Consider the following 20,800-nt stretch of genomic DNA (forward strand, 5'->3'; position numbering starts at 1 on the left):
ATCCAAGTGGAAATATAGTCATTCGAGTGGAAATATGATCATCCGAGTGGAAATATGATCATCCGAGTGAAATTGTCGTCCAGGTGAAAATATTCCGAGTGAAAAGATTACCATCGGGACGAAAACTTGCCGATTGAATAAGATAGTGCCTTCCGAGTGGAAATATAGTCATCCGAGTGGAAATATAGTCATCCGAGTGAAAGATTGTCTTCCGAGTGAAAAAGTCCAATCGGACGATCCGAGTGAATGTATCTAATATCCGAGTGGATGAGCTCAAGTCCGAGTGAAATTGAACGTGTGCTCGAAAGTTTATCAAAATGACCTTGGATGAAGAAGTGTTCAATACAGAAGTTGTGCGTATCATCAAGACGGTAAACTTTGATTTTGGAGTCATCATCATCAGAGATAATATATAGCCTACAAATTCACTACGAGACTCGGATAATCCAGTCTACTGCAAGACCGAGTCCGACTGGAAGATAAAGATGACCTCGAAAAGTATTCGAGATGGCCTTATTTGAAAAAGTGATCAACATGGGAGTTGTTCGTATCATCGAGGCGCACAAGTTTGATATTTGGGCCGTCTCGATCGGAGATCATATGCAAGCCCGGCGGCCCGCGCAAGAAGGAAGACAGAGTTTGGGCCAGATTCAGACTGAATCCGAGTTGGAATAGAATTAGGACTCTAGGACGTGAATTGATGTAATTTTTCTTGTAAGGAAAGCCTAGATGAATCCTTTACTTGTACGGGAAGTCCAACCGCATATTATATATGTTGGGGGTGACGGCCGATTGAAGAACACACAATCGAACAAATCAATATACTACTTTTTCATCTACGTTTTATCTCTCCATCGTTTTTCTCTCTCGTTCTTCGCTGTTCTTCGTGTTTGAGAGCTGCGAATACCGAGGCTCTAGGGTTGAGCGAATTGACCTAGGGCAGCCCATAGCCGCCGCACTGCCTGACGGGGTCCCTCCCGGGTGTGTGGGGTTTTCGGGTCTGCAAAAGCGCCCGTCGACTGTCTTGCGTATCGCGCTGTCGGTCGGGTCTCCTTCGACGTGAGCTGCCGTGCATCACCCCCGGCGTCGAGGGTACACGTGATGTGTTCGTGTGTCAACACACTTTTTGGCGACTCCGCTGGGGATTGAAGATCTATCGTCATCATCCACCATGTCCGAACTTCCCAAGCCATCTGAGGTAGACGCCGATAACATCATTAAGCCTAGTCTTGATGAGATATCGGCCGATCATCGCTAAGTCTATGAGGAGTACAGGAAGGCGCGCGAGGAGAAGGACCTGCAGGAGTTCCTTGCAAAATTCAAGAAAGATCGCCAAGGCAACATCACTCCGGTTGAAGAAATCAAGTTCCCTCCTCTTCAAGCCGAGCAGGTTAAACCCTCTGTGGGTACTACTTTTTCTCCTGAGCAGTGGGCTGAGATTGAGAGTCGTATTGCTGATGGTAACAATCTAGTCTATCAAACTTTCATAGAAAATACTAATGCTCAAAAGAATATATCTCAATCGGCTAGTGGTAATGACGGTGTAGCTGCTAGTGTGCAAAACCCTAATATGGCTTTACCTATTTCATCGGCGCCTCCCATGCCGATGGCTTATTATCCTACCCAAACAAATCAGATTGTGGCCGCACCCATTAATCCTATTATGAGCATGACAAGTTCGGTGGCAATGCCGAACCAAACCCTACTTACAACTACATCCACTCGACCATTACCAAATTATGGGTCGACATACATACCACAATTCCTACCTACAACTACTAACCCTACTCCTTCTATGCCACTGCCACAAGCTGCATCGTCCACTATGGATGATGGTCTAGCTAATCTTAGAGAGGAGATGGCTAAGATGCTTCGAGAAAATTTTGGAGTTGAGTTACCTCGGAATCGGATTTACCAAAAGCCGTACCCCGAGTACTTTGATGCCATCCAGTGCCCTCCGGGATATAAGATTCCAGATTTTGTTAAGTTCAATGGAGAGGGCACAAAAACCATATGGGAGCATGTTAGTCAATACTTAGCACAACTAGGTGAAGCAGGCTCACTAAATGAGTTGAAAGTGCGTTTGTTTCCTTTATCTTTAACTGGTACTGCATTTTCATGATTTTCTTCTTTACCACATGGTTCCATTCGGGTTTGGTCGCAGCTAGAGCAGAAATTTCATGATCACTTTTATAGCGGCGACAATGAACTCAAGTTATCACATCTAACATCGGTTAAACAGAACATGATGAATCGGTCTCCGATTACGTCAAGAGATTCAGAGAAACAAAAAACCGGTGTTTTAGTTTGGTGATAACCGAGAGAGACTTGGCAGACCTAGTGTTGAGTGGTTTGAGAACTCCCATTAGAGAAAAGCTAGAAGGTTATGAGTTCTTAAATATCAACCAAGTCTTACAAAGGGCTTTGGCTCAGGAAAGCCGAAGCAAAGATCTCAAAGAAGTGCATAGATACAAAGCCGATCATCCAAAGATGAATATGGTGGAATATGATAGTGATCACTCGGACGATGAGGGCGATGTTTTTGCTACTGAATTTGTTTGGCCATCTAAGGCCAAACCCTTTACTTGCAATGATCTGAAACCGATTCATAAGAATCGTGATGAAGAGATGAAGTTTACTTTTAACATTTCTAAGTGTGATAGAATATTTGATGCTTTGCTGCAGGCTAAGATTATTAGAATATCTCATACTTTACCGCTGTTTGAAGAGCTAAAACGGCGTGCTTATTGCAAGTATCATAATTCTTTTTCTCATGCTACTAACGATTGCAATGTTTTTCGACGACAGATACAATCGGCCATTAATGACGGACGATTGAACTTTTCTGAGATGCAAGTTGATAAACAACCTTTTCCAATGAATACCATGGATTTGGAGGGGAAGAAGCTACTCATTTGGCCGGAGGTAGCCGAATCTGCTAATAAAGCTAATGTCATTGTTGGTGAGCCCAGGAAAGACAAGGAGGAGAACAAGGTCTTGGGGAGACAGGTTGTGCTTGGTAAGCAACCCGATGGCAAGGAAGTGATCAAAATCACCATCAAGAATCCTACACTCGGGGGGCAACTGCAAGTGCAAGAAAATGCTCGTGTGAGATTTGTCAAGCCCAAGAGTCGAGAAATTGGCAAGTGGAAAAGGAATGAAGTTAAAGTAAAGCGCAAGCGGATCAAGCCAACTTTTGATATGTTGCTGTCCAAGTACACCAACCAGTCGGCCGGTTCTAGCTTTAATCGGCCGACTCATCTGAAGCGACCAAGGTCACCATCAACTGATATGTTCAGTCAGTATATGAAACCGAGTGGACCACGGGTGCCGTTTCCAGAAGAGCATACGCAATCTGTTTGGGATCGACTTGGCTATTCATATAGAGGCCGACTGAACATTGGTGGTTATCAGTCGGCTGGTCAAAACATGCGATCGGATGGAAATTATCCGAGTGTAAGAATGCACCCAGGTGGAAGTTATCCGAGTGAAAAAATGTGGTCAAGTAGATACCAGCCGACTGAATTCCATCCGAGTGGATTCCATCCGAGTGACATCCATTCAAGTGGATTCCATCAGAGTAAAAAGGTGCGCCCGAGTGGAAATTTCATGCATCTGGAAAGTCGAAAAGAATGGCGTGTTAAATCACCAAGTGTTGCAGCAGTTGAGTCAGGAAAAGGCAAGGAGAAAATGGATGCCGACTCACTTATCTTGGGCACCAAAACATTCGCCATACAACAGCCGATTGTGCATAGCAATCCGACTGAGCCGATACTTGCTATCGCGCCAAAGCACTCGGCTAATGACCATAAGGCAAGCACCAGCCAGGTAAAAACGAGAGATCCTAAATACACTCAGCCAAAGTGGTGTCCTCCAGGGCTAACAAAGACACAAAATAGGAAACTACAGAGGTTAAGGAGTCAAGAGATGGCAGAACAGGAGGCCGAGAAACAAAGGGATAAGTTGTTCAATGACACTCGACCCATGGTTCCACCAAAACAAGTGTGGAGGCCTAAACAAATACAAGATACAACAACTTCTACATCTATCACAGCAATACCTACATCACCAAAGGAGGACAATGCAACATATATGACATCGTCTGCGACACTTCTTACTTCTCCTTCACTCGGACAAATTTCAGAATCTGTGGATGCACTCGAGGAGGAGGCTGATATGTTGGACTATGAGTCCATGCCAGTTCATGAAGGTATGGATATCAATATGGTGTATTACTTACCTGCTGAGTTTCGTGCTGTAGATGAAGAAGGGGAGGTGGCTCAGCTGGATTTTGTCCCTAAAAACGCAATATTCGAGAAGCCAAAAGAACCAGTAACGCATCTTAAACCATTATATCTCAGAGGTCATATCAATGGATCGCCGCTCACTCGGATGCTTGTTGATGGTGGTGTTGTGGTAAATCTTATGCCCTATTCGGTCTTCAAGAAATTGGGTTTGCCTGATGAAGAATTGATCAAGACCAATATGGTGCTCAACGGATTTGAAGGCAAAGAGAAAACTGAAGCCAAAGGTGTGATGTATGTGGAGCTTATAGTCGGAAGCAAAACTTTGGCTACTGCATTCTTTGTCGCTGAGGTGCAAGGTAACTACAACGTCATACTAGGCCGCGATTGGGTTCATGCAAACCAGTGCGTGCCATCCACTATGCACCAGTTTTTGATTCAGTGGGTTGATGATGAAGTGGAAGTTATTCATGCGGATAACTCGGCCTGTGTTGCTTTGGCCGATGCATCGGTGGATTGGCAACATTCCAATGCTACTTGCTTGACGGGACGTGACTTATCAGAATTTGATTTTCTCAGCACGGCCAAGAATGGTTTTGTGCCCGTCTCTTTAAAGCCGGGTGAATGCAATCGGCTCCAAGGTATGATATGTTTAAATGGATCCTAATTCTGAGTGGTTACAAAAATGTCTTGTAAAGTATCGGTCTAGTGAGAACGATATGTATGAGTCTATAGAGGAGTTGGATGACATGGATAAACTTGGACAAGGTTTTACATCAGCCGATCCGTTAGAAGAGGTAGATATTGGAGATGGTTCAGTCACTCGACCGACATTTATAAACAAAAATTTGAAAGCCAATTGTAAGGCTAAGTTAATCGAGCTATTGAAAGAATATGTTTGTTGCTTTGCATGGGAATATCATGAGATGCCAGGGTTAAGCCGAGAGCTAGTGGAACATCGGTTGCCTATAAAGGCCGGTTTTAGACCTTATAAACAGTCGGCCAGAAAATTTAATCCGAAAACATATGACCGGATCAAGGAAGAGATCGTTCAACTGCTTGAAGCTAATTTCATTCGACCTTGCAGGTATGCCGAGTGGATTTCTAACATTGTCCAAGTGGAGAAGAAATGGTCTGGTAAGTTGAGGGTGTGCATTGACTTCAGAGATTTGAATAGGGCTATACCCAAAGATGAGTATCCTATGCCAATAGCCGATATGCTTATTAATGATGCTTCTGGACATAAGGTTATTAGCTTTCTAGATGGTAATGCCGGATACAACCAAATTTTTATGGCCGAAGAGGACATGTACAAGACAGCTTTTCGATGCCCTGGTTTCCTTGGTTTATTCGAGCGGACAGTGATGACATTCGGATTAAAAAATGCTGGCGCCACATATCAAAGGGCTATGAATTTGATTTTTCATGATTTACTCGGTGTCATACTTGAAGTTTATATTGATGATATCGTTGTCAAATCGGATGCTTTTGAATCTCACTTGGCCGATTTGCGTTTAGCTTTTGAAAGAATGAAAAAGTATGGACTGAAAATGAATCCTTTGAAGTGTGCTTTCGGCGTGTCAGCTGGCAAGATTTTGGGTTTCATTATTCATGAAGATGGTATAGAGATTGATCCCAAAAAGATAGAGGCTATACAGAAAGTGGAGGCTCCAACATGCAAGAGAGATATGCAAAAGTTCCTTGGCAAGGTCAATTATTTGAGAAGGTTCATAGCTAATCTATCAGGGAAAGTTGATGCATTTACTCCTATCCTTTGGTTAAAGAATGATGCTGATTTCACTTGGGGGGAAAAACAGCAAGAAGCATTTGATATGATCAAGAATTATTTGTGCACTCCTCCGGTGATGAGAGCACCCAAGCATAGGGAACCCTTCAGACTTTACATTGCAGCAGAGGAAGGAGTTATTGGTGCTGTTCTAACTCAAGAGACCGAAGGAAAAGAGCATGCCATCACTTATTTGAGCCACCGCTTATTGGACGCAGAGACAAGGTATACATTTATTGAGAAATTATGTCTATGCTTATATTATGCTTGCACAAAACTGAGACATTATTTAGTGCCGAGTGTTTGTGTAGTAGCTTGTCAAACCGATGTCATTAAATACATGTTGCATAGGCCAATTCTTAGTGGTAGAATTGGCAAGTAGGCTTACGCTTTGATTGAATATGATTTGGCTTATGAATCTCTAAAATCCATGAAAGGCCAAATTGTTGCTAATTTCATTGTTGAACATCGGATTAATAACAAGCATGATGTTGATATGAACCTTGTTTCATTAGTACCATGGAGATTATACTTTGATGGTTCAATTTGTAGGAATGGCCAAGGTGTTGGTATTGTTTATATATCTCCTCATGGTGCTGTTTTGAAGCCTCATGCCGCTTAGAATATTTTTGCACAAACACTCAAGCCGAATATGAAGCATTGTTATTCGGCCTAGAGATGTTACTTGCTATAGGTGTTACACATATTGAGGCTTATGGTGATTCGTTACTAGTGGTGCAGCAAATATCCAAAGTCTTTCAGTGTTTGGACGAATCACTTAATGTTTATCTTGATAAATGTCTAGATATAATCTCTACTTTGGATTGTTTTAGCATTGCACATATATCTAGACATGACAACTGATTAGCAAATGAGTAAGCACGACAAGCATCTGGATACCATGTTGATCATGGCATGTTTCATATTTCTCAAAGTCCGATGTCTTGTCTTACCAGTATAGAAGAGGCCGAACCAGAACCCACTGATTCAGTCATTAACAAAAAATCTAGTGCATGTGACAATCCCGACTGGAGGAAGCCCATTGTTGATTACTTGTGCAATCCGAGTGAAAGGGTAGACAGGGCTATACGGCGTATGGCTTTGAAGTATACAATGAGAGATGATGGTCTTTACCGCCGAACAGTCGATGATGTTCTTCTAAAGTGTTTGGATGAGGACCAGGCAAGAGTTGCTATGGGAGAGGTACATGAAGGCATTTGTGGCATTCACCAGTCGGCTCCCAAGATGAAATGGTTATTGCAATGTGCTGGGTTTTATTGGTCGACTATGATTAATGATTGCTTCAGATACTATAAAGGGTGCGAAGCTTGTCAAAAATTTGGTGATATTCAATTGGCTCCTGCTGCTATGTTGCATCCTGTTATCAAGCTGTGGCCTTTCAGAGGATGGGGTTTAGACTTTATTGTGAAAATTCATCCATCTTCCTCAAAGGGGCATCGGTTCGTATTGGTGGCAACTGATTATTTCACTAAATGGTCTGAAGCAGTACCTCTCAAGAACATGACACATACAGAGGTAATTCAATTCATAACCGAGTACATTATTCATAGACTCGGTATTCCTCAAGCGTTAACAACAGATCAAGGTTCATCTTTCATGTCACATCAAGTCAGAGAGTTTGCCGAATCTTATAACATAAAGTTGCTCAATTCCTCTCCATATTATGCCCAAGCTAATGGACAAGCCGAGTCTAGCAATAAAATTTTAATCAAACTCATCAAGAAAAAGATTGAAGATAATCCAAGGAGATGGCATGAGTTATTGTCTGAAGCTTTATGGGCACATAGAATTTCAAGGCATGGTGCTACGAAGGTGACCCCATATGAGCTAGTATATGGTCAAGAGGCCGTTTTACCACTGGAAGTAAATTTGAATGCTTTGAGAATAGCCAAACAAAATGATTTATCGCAGTAGACTTCTATAACTTGATGATGGACAATATTGATGAGGTTGCCGATAAACATTTGGTTGCTTTGAAGTCCATAGAGAGAGACAAGTTGAGGGTTGCAAGAGCTTACAATAAGAAAGTTAAGTTGAAGAATTTTCAAGTTGGTGATCTCGTCTGGAAAGTGATTCTGCCGATTGGTTCAAGAGATAGAAAATTCGGGAAGTGGTCTCCAAGTTGGGAAGGTCCTTTTAGAATTACAAGAGTTGTTCCCGGAAATTCATATTTGGTGGAAGCAATGCAAGGGGCATTGTTACCTCGAGCTCTCAATGGCAAATATTTGAAGAAGTACCACCCGAGTGCGTGGCAGGAAGCCTAAGTAGGCAATGGCCGATATACGATTATCGCCCTTAGCACAAACATGGCCGATACATAATTATCGCCCTGAGAAAAATAAATGGCCGATGGAGTGTTGATATCGTCCTTAGAACAAACACTATGCATATTATTTTTCGGCGTGCAAGCTTTGCCGAAAAACAGGGGGGCATGTGTTGACACCTGATTTTGGCAAGATACAGATTGCAATGAAGATGGTCTCAAGTGAACGGGTTTTCAGCATGAAAAGATTCACGTCGCCAAGTGGAACCACTTTGATGTTTCGGTTATATTCATTCGACTTTATCTTACGGACCGAAACTATACTCCGAGTGGCATAATTCAATGTTCCGAGTGGTTTTTGGCTAATCACGTCTTCAAGATGACCTCGGATGAAGGAGCACTCTTAAGGAATTGTCTTCCTCTATTCGAGGCAATTGATTTTGATATATAAATTATCTCAATCCGAGTTCATATGCAAAAGTTAGAGGCAATACACTGCAGACCAAACCTCAACGGAAATATGGCGCGAGGTGCCAGACACTTGTCTGATAGGTTGCGCGAGTAATTCGGCCATCAAGACGGCCTTGAATCGAAAAACCTTCAACACAGAAAAGTTTCGTCTCGTCGAGCCGATCGATTTTCATATATAATTCGTCTCGATCCGAGGTCGTATGAGGCCTGGAGAGACAAATCAAGATCGGGTTATGTTTTCAGTCGGAAATCCGAGTGAAAAGTTTACCATCCGAGTGAAAGTTTACGGTCGAGTGAAAATTTACCGGTCGAGTGAAAGTTTCTGACCGGATAAACTTATTATTATCCAAGTGGAAATATAGTCATCCGAGTGGAAATATGATCATCCGAGTGAAATTGTCGTCCAGGTGAAAATATTCCGAGTGAAAAGATTACCATCGGGACGAAAACTTGCCGATTGAATAAGATAGTGCCTTCCGAGTGGAAATATAGTCATCTGAGTGGAAGTATAGTCATCCGAGTGAAAGATTGTCTTCCGAGTGAAAAAGTCCAATCGGACGATCCGAGTGAAATTATCTAATATCCGAGTGGATGAGCTCAAGTCCGAGTGAAATTGAACATGTGCTCGAAAGTTTATCAAAATGACCTTGGATGAAGAAGTGTTCAATACAGAAGTTGTGCGTATCATCAAGACGGTAAACTTTGATTTTGGAGTCATCATCATCAGAGATAATATATAGCCTACAAATTCACTACGAGACTCGGATAATCCAGTCTACTGCAAGACCGAGTCCGACTGGAAGATAAAGATGACCTCGAAAAGTATTCGAGATGGCCTTATTTGAAAAAGTGATCAACATGAGAGTTGTTCGTATCGTCGAGGCACACAAGTTTGATATTTGGTCCGTCTCGATCGGAGATCATATGCAAGCCCGGCGGCCCGCGCAAGAAGGAAGACAGAGTTTGGGCCAGATTCAGACTGAATCCGAGTTGGAATAGAATTAGGACTCTAGGACGTGAATTGATGTAATTTTTCTTGTAAGGAAAGCCTAGATGAATCCTTTACTTGTACGGGAAGTCCAGCCGCATCTTATATATGTTGGGGGTGACGGCCGATTGAACAACACACAATCGAGCAAATCAATATACTACTTTTTCATCTACATTTTATCTCTCCACCGTTTTTCTCTCTCGTTCTTCACTGTTCTTCGTGTTTGAGAGCTGCGAATCCTGAGGCTCTAGGGGCGAGCGAATCGACCTAGGGCATCCCATAGCCGCCGCACTCCCTGACAGGGTCCCTCCCGGGGGTGTGGGGTTTTCGGGTCTGCAAAAGCGCCCGTCGACTGTCTTGCGTATCGCGCTGTCGGTCGGGTCTCCTTCGACGTGAGCTGCGGTGCATCACCCCCGGCGTCGAGGGTACAGTGACGTGTTCGTGTGTCAACACGCATGATTATATGCAAGATACAATGGAGTAAGAGACATACTGATAGAGGACATGGCATAAACCGGAGATCAATGCAATAATGTGTAAAAGGTAGTACTCGACAAGGGTACTCAGACACTGTTAAACCGGAATATAATTATGGAGATAAAAGGCTCTTCCGGTTTATCAGAGGGCTAATGGTACAGATTGATTATGCAAAGTTAAACCACCTATGATGGTGTGAGGAGAAACATATTTCACAGAGATGTATAAAACTTTCGGATCTAAGGTAAGACAGAAAAGCAAAATATTTCGACCTAAAAAGGGTAAGACCCGAAACAGTTTATGAAGGATTGCAACAGTTTTTGTATAAGGATTTGTGAGGATAACAGAAGATTCATCATGATAAGAGATATGATAAATACGAAGCATTCATCTATGGGCCAAAGGAAGAACAAGCGCTATAAGCTCTGACGAACCTCAAGAACAGCGAGGAAACCCTAATGGATCTAGGAAAGAAGGGGGAAAGGACTTACTGCGACCACGGAAGCAGCAGAAGGGCGCTGTGGAACTCTGGTGCAAACAGGTTGATGCAGCGGCCGATGACGAAGCAGGGGCGAGGTTCGAATATGACGGCGGCGCTCGAGTGCGGGGTCATCGAGAGGAAGAAGAAGAGATGAATGGATAGCGGAAAGAAAAGAAAGGGGTCATCTGCCCCTATTTATAAGGCGAAGCGGTAAAACGGCAAGTGCGGGAATCGAGGAGCCCAAAAAATGGATAAGTTAATAAAGGTGTCGCCTCGGTGACTGAATACACATTAAATGAAGGTAATCTCCAACATCAACGGATGGATGACGTCAGGGCGGTTTATCATAATTTGGAAGTATGACGTCACGGCGATTTACAAGATCAAGGTGAAGATATGAGAGAAGATTTTTTCTAAAGTGTAGAAGATTGACATGAACAAGTTCAAACCAATCTGGGGCCTAATGTTGGGGATATTACTACTGGAGGTAAACCGGCCTTATGTAGCCGGGTTGACTCTTTGAAGATTAGAAGCCCATGAAGATGCAAGGATGATGTCGCTTTACGGAAGGCCCAAGGCCCAAAGGCGGGTTACAGCCTGTAAATGTAAACTGACCTAGTCATGTAACTTGTATTGTAAGATAGGAAGAGTAGAGACCGAACCGGACACGCTTATGATCCGGCTTCGGGACTCTGTAGCCCGGCGGGCGTCAACCTATGTATATAAAGGGACGACTCGGCCGCGGTTTAGGGACAAACAACAACTCAAGAGCCAGACAAAGCGGATTCGCTCCCTGGCCTTCGAAACCCTAGCAATACCAATCACAACTAGACGTAGGCTTTTACCTTCCTCGAAGGGGCCGAACTAGTATAAAACTCCCCGTGTCCCCTTGTCCGGTTTAACCCCTTTAAGCTAACCTGTAGCGATGGCTCCACGACTAAGTCCTTTCACAAGGATATCTGCCGTGACAAACCCACGACACAAGTGATAAAAGTAAAGGTTTTGTCTCCATTGGAAGTTTTTGTTTGATTATTTGTAAGCTTTTTCTGTTTGCAGTTTGGGACTGGGCATCCCTATTACCGCCCTTTTCTCGTGCGATGGCGGGTGAATAAACACTCGACCTGAGAAATAATCCACTTAGCATGGAAGATACCGACCACCTCCTGTCGTTCCATGAACGATCCAGGCACACAAAAAGGATATTTTATTAGAAGTTTTTAGAGGTGGCACATGCAAATTTACTTAGGACGGCAAGGTAATACCGCATATAGGTAGGTATGGTGGACTCATCTGGAATAACTTTGGGCTCAAGGTTTTTGATGTACAAACAGAATTCCCACTTAGTATAGGGGAAGGCTAGCAATTAGATTGAAAAGCGGCCAACTAGAGAGCAACAACGGTCATGAACATGCATTATGTATAAGTAACATTGGACACTAGCATGAGTAGGATATGATCACCATGAACATAAATATCATAGAGGTTATGTTGGTTTTGATTCAACTACATGCATGAACATGTGCCAAGTCAAGCCACTCGAACATTCATAGGAGGATACCATATCATCATACTACATCACAATCATTTTAACGCAATGTTGATATCCAAGATAAATCATTATTCACTCCTAGCTACTTATGCATGGCATGAGAAACTACAATCTCTAATTGTCATTGCAAACATGTTTAATCATAATGGGCTTAATCATGGATCCTAGGTTAAACATATTTACACAAATAGAACAAGTCGAGTTTATACCAGTTTCTCTCTACCACGACCAGTTCATCAAATATCGTCATTATTACCTTTCACTTGCACGACCGAACGATATGAAAATAATAATAGTGCAAGAGTGCCATGGACTAAGCTGGAATCTCCAAACATTTTATTCAACAGGAGAAGACAAGGTAAAATGCGCTCTTTATTAGTTCAACAGTTATTCATATGAGAGCCACTCAACATTTTCATCGTGGTCTTCTCCTTGATACAACTCGAATAAAAAGAAAAGAAATTAAGAGAAACACATTGGAATATTTTTGGAGTTTTTGGTTTTCCTGAACCAGCAAATAAAAGGGAAAAGCAAAAACGAGAAAAACTATTTACACGGGAAAGCTCCCAACAAGCAAAAGAAGAACAAGGAAATCTTTTTGGGTTTTCTTTTTAATATTACATCTAAGCATGCATAGAAAGTGAACTAGCTACAACTATTTTTTTGGTTTTTTCTAAGGTTTTTCAAATACACAAGAAGAAAGCAAGAAAATAAATTAAGCATGGAAGATCAACAGGTGGTTCTATCTCAACATCATTGTCTGGTTCTTTATTATTGTTAGGTTGTGAGTCTTCATGAACCTCATCATTATCTTTTTCATTATCACTAGGTGAATGTTCATTACCAGACTGAGTTTCAGCATCAGAGATATGAACTTCATTATCATTGTCAGGAGGTTTTTCTATTTCAGGTTCACTAGGAGCATTCAAAGTCCTATCATTTTTCTTCTTCTTTTTATTTTTAGAAGGACTAGGAGCACTAGTGTTATTTCTCTGTGAGTCTTGTTCTATTCTTTTTGGGTGTCCCTCTGGATAAAGTGGTTCCTGAGTCATTTTACCTACTCTAGTTGCAACTCTAATAGGAAAGGCATGTATATTATTGTTCATTTCATCTAGCAATTCTATTTGTGATTTAGCAACTTGTTCTAATTGAGTTTGAACCATAGAAACATGTTTTCCAACACCTCTAACATCATTTGAGATTCTAAATAACAATTCACTCAAGCGAGCAATCATATCAAAATTGTATTTCAACTGTTTCATAACATTTGCATTGAAGTGATCTTGTTTTCCGATATAGTTCTCAAACTCATAAAGCATTGACTAGGGTGCATATTGTGAGGATTGTCATTATCATTGAAATTCATAAGAGATTTTACCTCTACCACCTTAGGCAGTGGTGGTGTATTAAGCCCATGTATTTCTTCAATAGGAGGTAAATTTTTAACATCCTTAGCTTTAATACATTTTTCCTTCATAGATTTCTTTGCCTCTTGCATATCGACTGGGATATAATATACCCCTCTTCTCTGGAGTGGGTTTAACCGCTTGTTCAGGAAGAGTTCAATCATCATAATTTTTCAATATATTATTCAATAGTTCTTCAGCTTGACCAATAATTCGTTCCCTGAAAACACAACTAGCACAACTATCTAGGAAATCCTTGGAAGCATCGGTTAGTCCATTATATAAGATATCAAGTATTTCATTTTTCTTAAGAGGATGATCAGGCAAAGCATTAAGTAATTGGCAAATCCTCCCCCAAGCTTGTGGGAGACTCTCTTCTTTAATTTGAACAAAGTTAAACATTTCCTACAAGGCAGCTTGTTTCTTATGAGCAGGGAAATATTTTTCAGAGAAGTAATAAATCATATCCCGGGGACCATGCACACAACCAGGAGCAAGAGTATTATACCAAGCTTTAGCATCACCCTTTAATGAGAACGGAAATAATTTGAGAATAAAGTAATAGCGAGTTTTCTCATCATGAGTAAAAAGGGTGGCTATGTCATTCAACTTAGTAAGATGTGCCACAACAGTTTCAGTTTCATAACCATGGAAAGGATCAGATTCAACCAAAGTAATTAACTCTGGGTTGACAGATAATTCATAATCCTTATCATCAATAAAGATCGGTGAAGTAGCAAACTTAGGATCATATTTCATTCTAGCATTCAGAGATTTTTCTTTATACTTGCATAATAATTTCTCTAGATCCTCTCTATCTCTACAAGCAAGAATATCTCTAGTTGTCTCCTCATTCATAAGATAACCTTCCGGTACCTTAGCAATTCATAGCTAGGAAGAGTAGTTCTAGCAGGTGTTTCAGGAGATTCAGTTTCAAGCTCATTATCAGATTCAATAGCATCATGTTGTATTACTCTAGCAATTTGTTTATCAAGAAATTCACCAACTGGCACATCATCATTATCAAGCAAGGTACTAGCATCACAATAAGCATTATCCATAGCAGAAGTAGCATCATCAATAACTTGCGACATATCAGAATTAATAGCATGTGGTGGTGTTCCAAGTTTACTTATAACAGAAGGTGAATCTAAAGCAGAACTGGATGGCAGTTCCTTACCTCCCCTCGTCTTAGAGGGAAAAATCTTAGTCTTAGCATCCTTCAGATTCTTCATAGTGATAAATTGATAATAATCCCAAGTGACTCAACAAATATAGCTATGCTCCCTAGCAACGTCGCCAGAAAAAGGTCTTGATAACCCATAAGTATAGGGGATCAGAACAATTTTCGAGGGTAGAGTATTCAACCCAAATTTATAGATTCGACACAAGGGGATCCAAAGAATATTTGAAGGTATTAGCAGCTGAGTTGTCAATTCAACCACACCTGGAGATTAATTATCTACAACAAAGTGATCAGTAGCAAAGTAATATGATAGTTTTGATAATAGTAGCAGCAACAACGGTAATGGTAACATTGATAGCAGTATTTTTGTAGCAAGTGCAACAATAATGATAGCAATAGTAACTTAGCAGAAACAATATAGGATAAATTCGTAGGCATTGGATCGGTGACTTGTTGGATGATATTCATCATGAGTCAGTTATAACCTAGGGCGATACGGCACTAGCTCCAGTTCATCAATATAATGTAGGCATGTATTCCGTAAATAGTCATACGTGCTTATGGAAAGAACTTGCATGACATCTTTTGTCCTACCCTCCCGTGGCAGCGGGGTCCTATTGGAAACTAAGGGATATTAAGGCCTCCTTTTAATAGAGAACTGGAACAAAGCATTAACACAAGGTGAATACATGAACTCCTCAAACTACGGTCATCAACGGGAGTGGTCCCGACTATTGTCACTCCGGGGTTGCCGGATCATAACACGTAGTAGGTGACTATAACTTGCAAGATCGGATCTAGAACATGGATATGATGGTTGGTACGTCTCCAACGTATCTACTTTTCCAAACACTTTTGCACTTGTTTTGGACTCTAACTTGCATGGTTTAAATGGAACTAGCCAGACTGACGCTGTTTTCAGTAGAATTACCATGGTGTTATTTATGTGCAGGAGCAAACGTTCTCGGAATGTCCTGAAACTTCATGGAGCCACTTTTCAGAAAATAAGAAAAATACCTGCCAAAGATGAAGGCCAGGGGGCCCACCGTCTCTCCATGAGGGTGGGGGCGCGCCTGCCCCCCTAGGGCGTGCCCCCTACCTCGTGGCCCCCCTGTTGCCTCTCCGACTCCAACTTCACCTCCATATATTGAGTTTCGAGGAGAAAAAAATCAGAGAGAAGAAATCATCGCGTTTTACGATATGGAGCTGCCGCCAAGCCCTAAAACCTCCTGGGAGGGCTGATCGGGAGTCCATTCGGGGCTCCGGAGAGGGGAATCCATCGCCATCGTCATCATCAACCATCCTCCATCACCAATTTCATGATGCTCACCTCCGTGCGTGAGTAATTCCATCATAGGCTTGCTGGACGGTGATGGGTTGGATGGGATCTATCATGTAATCGAGTTAGTTTTGTTAGGGTTTGATCCCTAGTGTCCACTATGTTCTGAGATTGATGTTGCTATGACTTTGCTATGCTTAATGCTTGTCACTAGGGCCCGAGTGCCATGATTTCAGATCTGAACCTATTATGTTTTCATCAATATATGAGTGTTCTTGATCCTATCTTGCAAGTCTATAGTCACCTATTATGTGTTATGATCCGTTAACCCCTAAGTGACAATAATCGAGATACTTACCGGTGATGACCGTAGTTTGAGGAGTTCATGTATTCACTATGTGTTAATGCTTTGTTCCAGTTCTCTATTAAAAGGAGGCCTTAATATCCCTTAGTTTTCTTAAGGACCCCGCTGCCACGGGAGGGTAGGACAAAAGATGTCATGCAAGTTCTTTTCCATAAGCACGTATGACTTTATTAGGAATACATGCTGAAAGTGCAACTATCCCTGGGTGGTTTTGGTAATTCCTAACAACATATAGCTCATTGAGCTAACATTATTCCAAGATTAATATTTCAGGAAAAGCTCAATGAATGGCATGGCATGGATGAGGAAAGTGGATCCCTCAAAATTCTAAGGATAAAAGTTTGGCTAAAGCTTGAAGCTCAAGACTCTATATTTTATATTTTAGTGATCCAAGATCACATTGAGTCTATAGGAAAAGCCAATACTATCAAGGAGGGATGAGGTGTTGCTTAATGGCTTGCTTGCTCAAAGTGCTTAGTGATATGCTCCAAAACCCTCAACTACCTTCCCACATCCACATATGACCTAAACCAAAAGTCAAACTCGGCCCCACCGATTCTTTCTATCCGGAGCCACTGAGTTTCAAATGTCATAGCCACTGCCACAAACCCTAGGCAAATCGGTATCACCGATAGGGATCTCGGTCTCACCGAGATGGGATTGTAATCTCTCTGTTTCCCTTCGTAACGTTTCGGTCTTACCGAGATGAGCGATCGGTCCCACCGAGATTGCAATGTAAACTCTCTGTTTCCCTTTTGTAACATTTCGGTCTCACCGAGATGAGCGAATCGGTCCCACCGAGTTTACCTGACCAACTCTCTGGTTAGCTTATTACCAAAATCGGTCCCACCGAGTTTGTGTAATCGGTCACACCGAGATTACGTTATGCCCTAACCCTAACCATATCGGTCCTACCGAGTTGCATCTCAGTCCCACCGAAAATCCTAACGGTCACTAGGTTTGCTGAATCGGTCCGACCGAGTTTAACCATTCGGTCCCACCGAGTTTGGCAAATTGTGTGTAACGGTTAGATTTTGTGTGGAGGCTATATATACCCCTCCACCCACTCTTCATTCGTGGATAGAGCCATCAGAACATACCTACACTTCCAATACACATTTTCTGAGAGAGAACCACCTACACTTGTGTTGAGGTCAAGATATTCCATTCCAACCATATGAATCTTGATCTCTAGCCTTCCCCAAGTTGCTCCACTCAAATCTTCTTTCCACCAAATCCAAATCCCGTGAGAGAGAGTTGAGTGTTGGGGAGACTATCATTTGAAGCACAAGAGCAAGGAGTTCATCATCAACACACCATTTGTTACTTCTTGGAGTGGTGTCTCCTAGATTGGCTAGGTGTCACTTGGGAGCCTCCGATAAGATTGTGGAGTTGAACCAAGGAGTTTGTAAGGGCAAGGAGATCGCCTACTTCATGAAGATCTACCGCTAGTGAGGCAAGTCCTTTGTGGGCGACGGCCGTGATGGAATAGACAAGGTTGCTTCTTCATGGACCCTTCGTGGGTGGAGCCCTCCGTGCACTCGCGCAACCGTTACCCTCCGTGGGTTGAAGTCTCCATCAACGTGGATGTACGATAGCACCACCTATTGGAACCACGACAAAACATCCGTGTCTCCAATTGCGTTTGAATCCTCCAAACCCTTCCCTTTACATTCTTGCAAGTTGCATGCTTTACTTTCCGCTGCTCATATACTCTTTTGCATGCTTGCTTGAATTGTGTGGAGATTGCTTGACTTGTGCTAAGATAGCTAAAATCTGCCAAGAACTAAAATTGGGAAAAGGCTAGATTTTTATTTGGTCAAGTAGTCTAATCACCCCCTCTCTAGACATACTTTCGATCCTACACATGCCTACATTATATCAATGAACTGGAGATAGTTCTGTGTCACCCTAGGTTATGACTGTTACATGATGAACCGCATCCGGCATAATTCTCTATCACCGATCCATTGCCTACGAGCTTTCCATATATTATTCTTCGCTTATTTACTTTTCCGTTGTTATTGCTATCATCACTACAAAATACCAAAAACATTGCGTTTACTACTGTTACCTTTTGCTACCGTTATCACCGCTATCATATTACTTTGCTACTAAACACTTTGCTGCAGATATCAAGTTTCCAGGTGTGGTTGAATTGACAACTCAGCTGCTAATACTTGAGAATATTATTTGGCTCCCCTTGTGTCAAATCAATAAATTTGGGTTGAATACTCTACCCTCGAAAACTGTTGCGATCCCCTATACTTGTGGGTTATCAAGACTATTTTCTGGCGCCGTTGCCGGGAAGCATAGCTCTATTCTTTGAGTCACTTGGGATATATATCTGCTTATCATTATGAAGAACTTGAGAGATCCAAAAACCAAGATCTATCCCTCAACTACGAGGGGAGGTAAGGAACTGCCATCTAGCTCTGCACTTGATTCACCTTCTATGATGAGTAAGTTTGCGACACCTACACCTGCTTCTGCTATTCGTTCTGATATGTAGCATGTTATTGATGATGCCACTTCTGCTATGCATGATACTTATGACGAAACTACCTCTATGCCTGATACTACTATGCCACTTAGTGATTTTCTTGATGAACAACTTGCTAGGGCTAGAGAGATTGAAAATATTGAATCTGATGATACTGATGAAAGTGATGATGAAGAATCACTTGTTATTCCTAAGGGTTATGTCTTTGATCAAGAAGCTTCTTTAGCTATTTTAGCGTGCCAAAATAGAACTGAACTCAAAAGATTATTAGCTAAATGGAGTAAGCAATCTTTAAATGCCAGAATGAAACCTGACCCTACTTTTGATACTTCACCTATCTTTGTTACTGATAAGGATTATGAATTCTCTGTTGATCCTGATATAATTAATTTGGTTGAATCTGATCCTTTTCATGGTTATGAATCTGAAACTGTTGTGGCACATCTTACTAAATTAAATGATATAGCCACCCTGTTCACTAAAGATGAGAGAACTCGTTACTTTTACATCCTTAAAATATTTCCGTTCTCATTAAAGGGTGATGCTAAGATATGGTTTAATTCTCTTGATCCTGGTTGTGTGCGTAGTCCCCAGGATATGATTTATTACTTCTCTGCTAAATATTTCACTGCTCATAAGAAACAAGCTGCTTTAAGGGATATATATAATTTTGTGCAAATTGAAGAAGAGAGTCTCCCACAAGCTTGGGGGAGGCTTCTCCAATTACTTAATGCTTTGCCTGATCATCCTCTTAAGAAAAATGAAATACTTGATATCTTTTATAATGGACTAACCGATGCCTCTAGAGATTACCTGGATAGTTGTGCTGGTTCTGTTTTCAGGGAAATAACACCGGATGAAGCTAAAATTCTATTGAATAATATGTTGACAAATGAAAATAATTGGACACCTCCGGAGCCAATTCCTGAGCCTATTCCTAAACCAACTCCGAAGAAGAGGGGTATTCTATTTCTCAGTCCTGAAGATATGCAAGAGGCAAAGAAATCTATGAAATAAAAAGGTATTAAAGCTGAAGATGTTAATAATTTACCTCCTATATATTGAAGAAATACATGGTCTTAATTTACCGCCTGTTGAAGAAATATATAATCTTAATCCTTTACCTATTGAAGAAACTCATGGTCTTGATAACCCGACACAGGTAGTAAAGGTAAATTCTCTCTATAGATATGATAAAGCTGTAATCCCATTTACTAAATTTGCTAGCCCATGCTTAGATGAGTTTGATAAATTTATGGCTAAGCAAGAAGATTTTAATGCTTATTTTGGTAGACAATTGAAATACAATTCAAATATGCTTGAACACTTGGGTGATTATATGGCTAATGTTAAAGGTGAACTTAAACTTATTAGTAAGCATGCTTCTATGGTTACCACTCAAGTAGAACAAGTACTTAAAGCTCAAAATGATTTGCTAAATGAATTGAATAGTAAAGATAATGATAATGCTGTTAGAGTGGCTACTAGAACTAGTAGAATGACTCAGGAACCTTTGTATTCTGAAGGCCACCCTAAGAGAATTGAGCAAGATTCTTAGAGAAATAATATAGATGTACCTAGTTCTTCTAAAAGGAAGAAAAAGAAAAATGATAGGACTTTGCATGCTTCTAGTGAACCTATTGTTGAAACACATGAGAATCCAAATGATATTTCTATATCTGATGCTGAAACTCAATCTGGTGATGAACCTGAAACTAGTGATAATGTTAATGATAATGTTAATGGTAATGAACCTGAAACAAATCTAAGTGAAGAACA

This window comes from Triticum urartu, chromosome 3A (assembly GCF_056163025.1).
Source record: "Triticum urartu cultivar PI428250 chromosome 3A, HENAU_Tu73, whole genome shotgun sequence".
Lineage (NCBI taxonomy): Eukaryota > Viridiplantae > Streptophyta > Magnoliopsida > Poales > Poaceae > Triticum > Triticum urartu.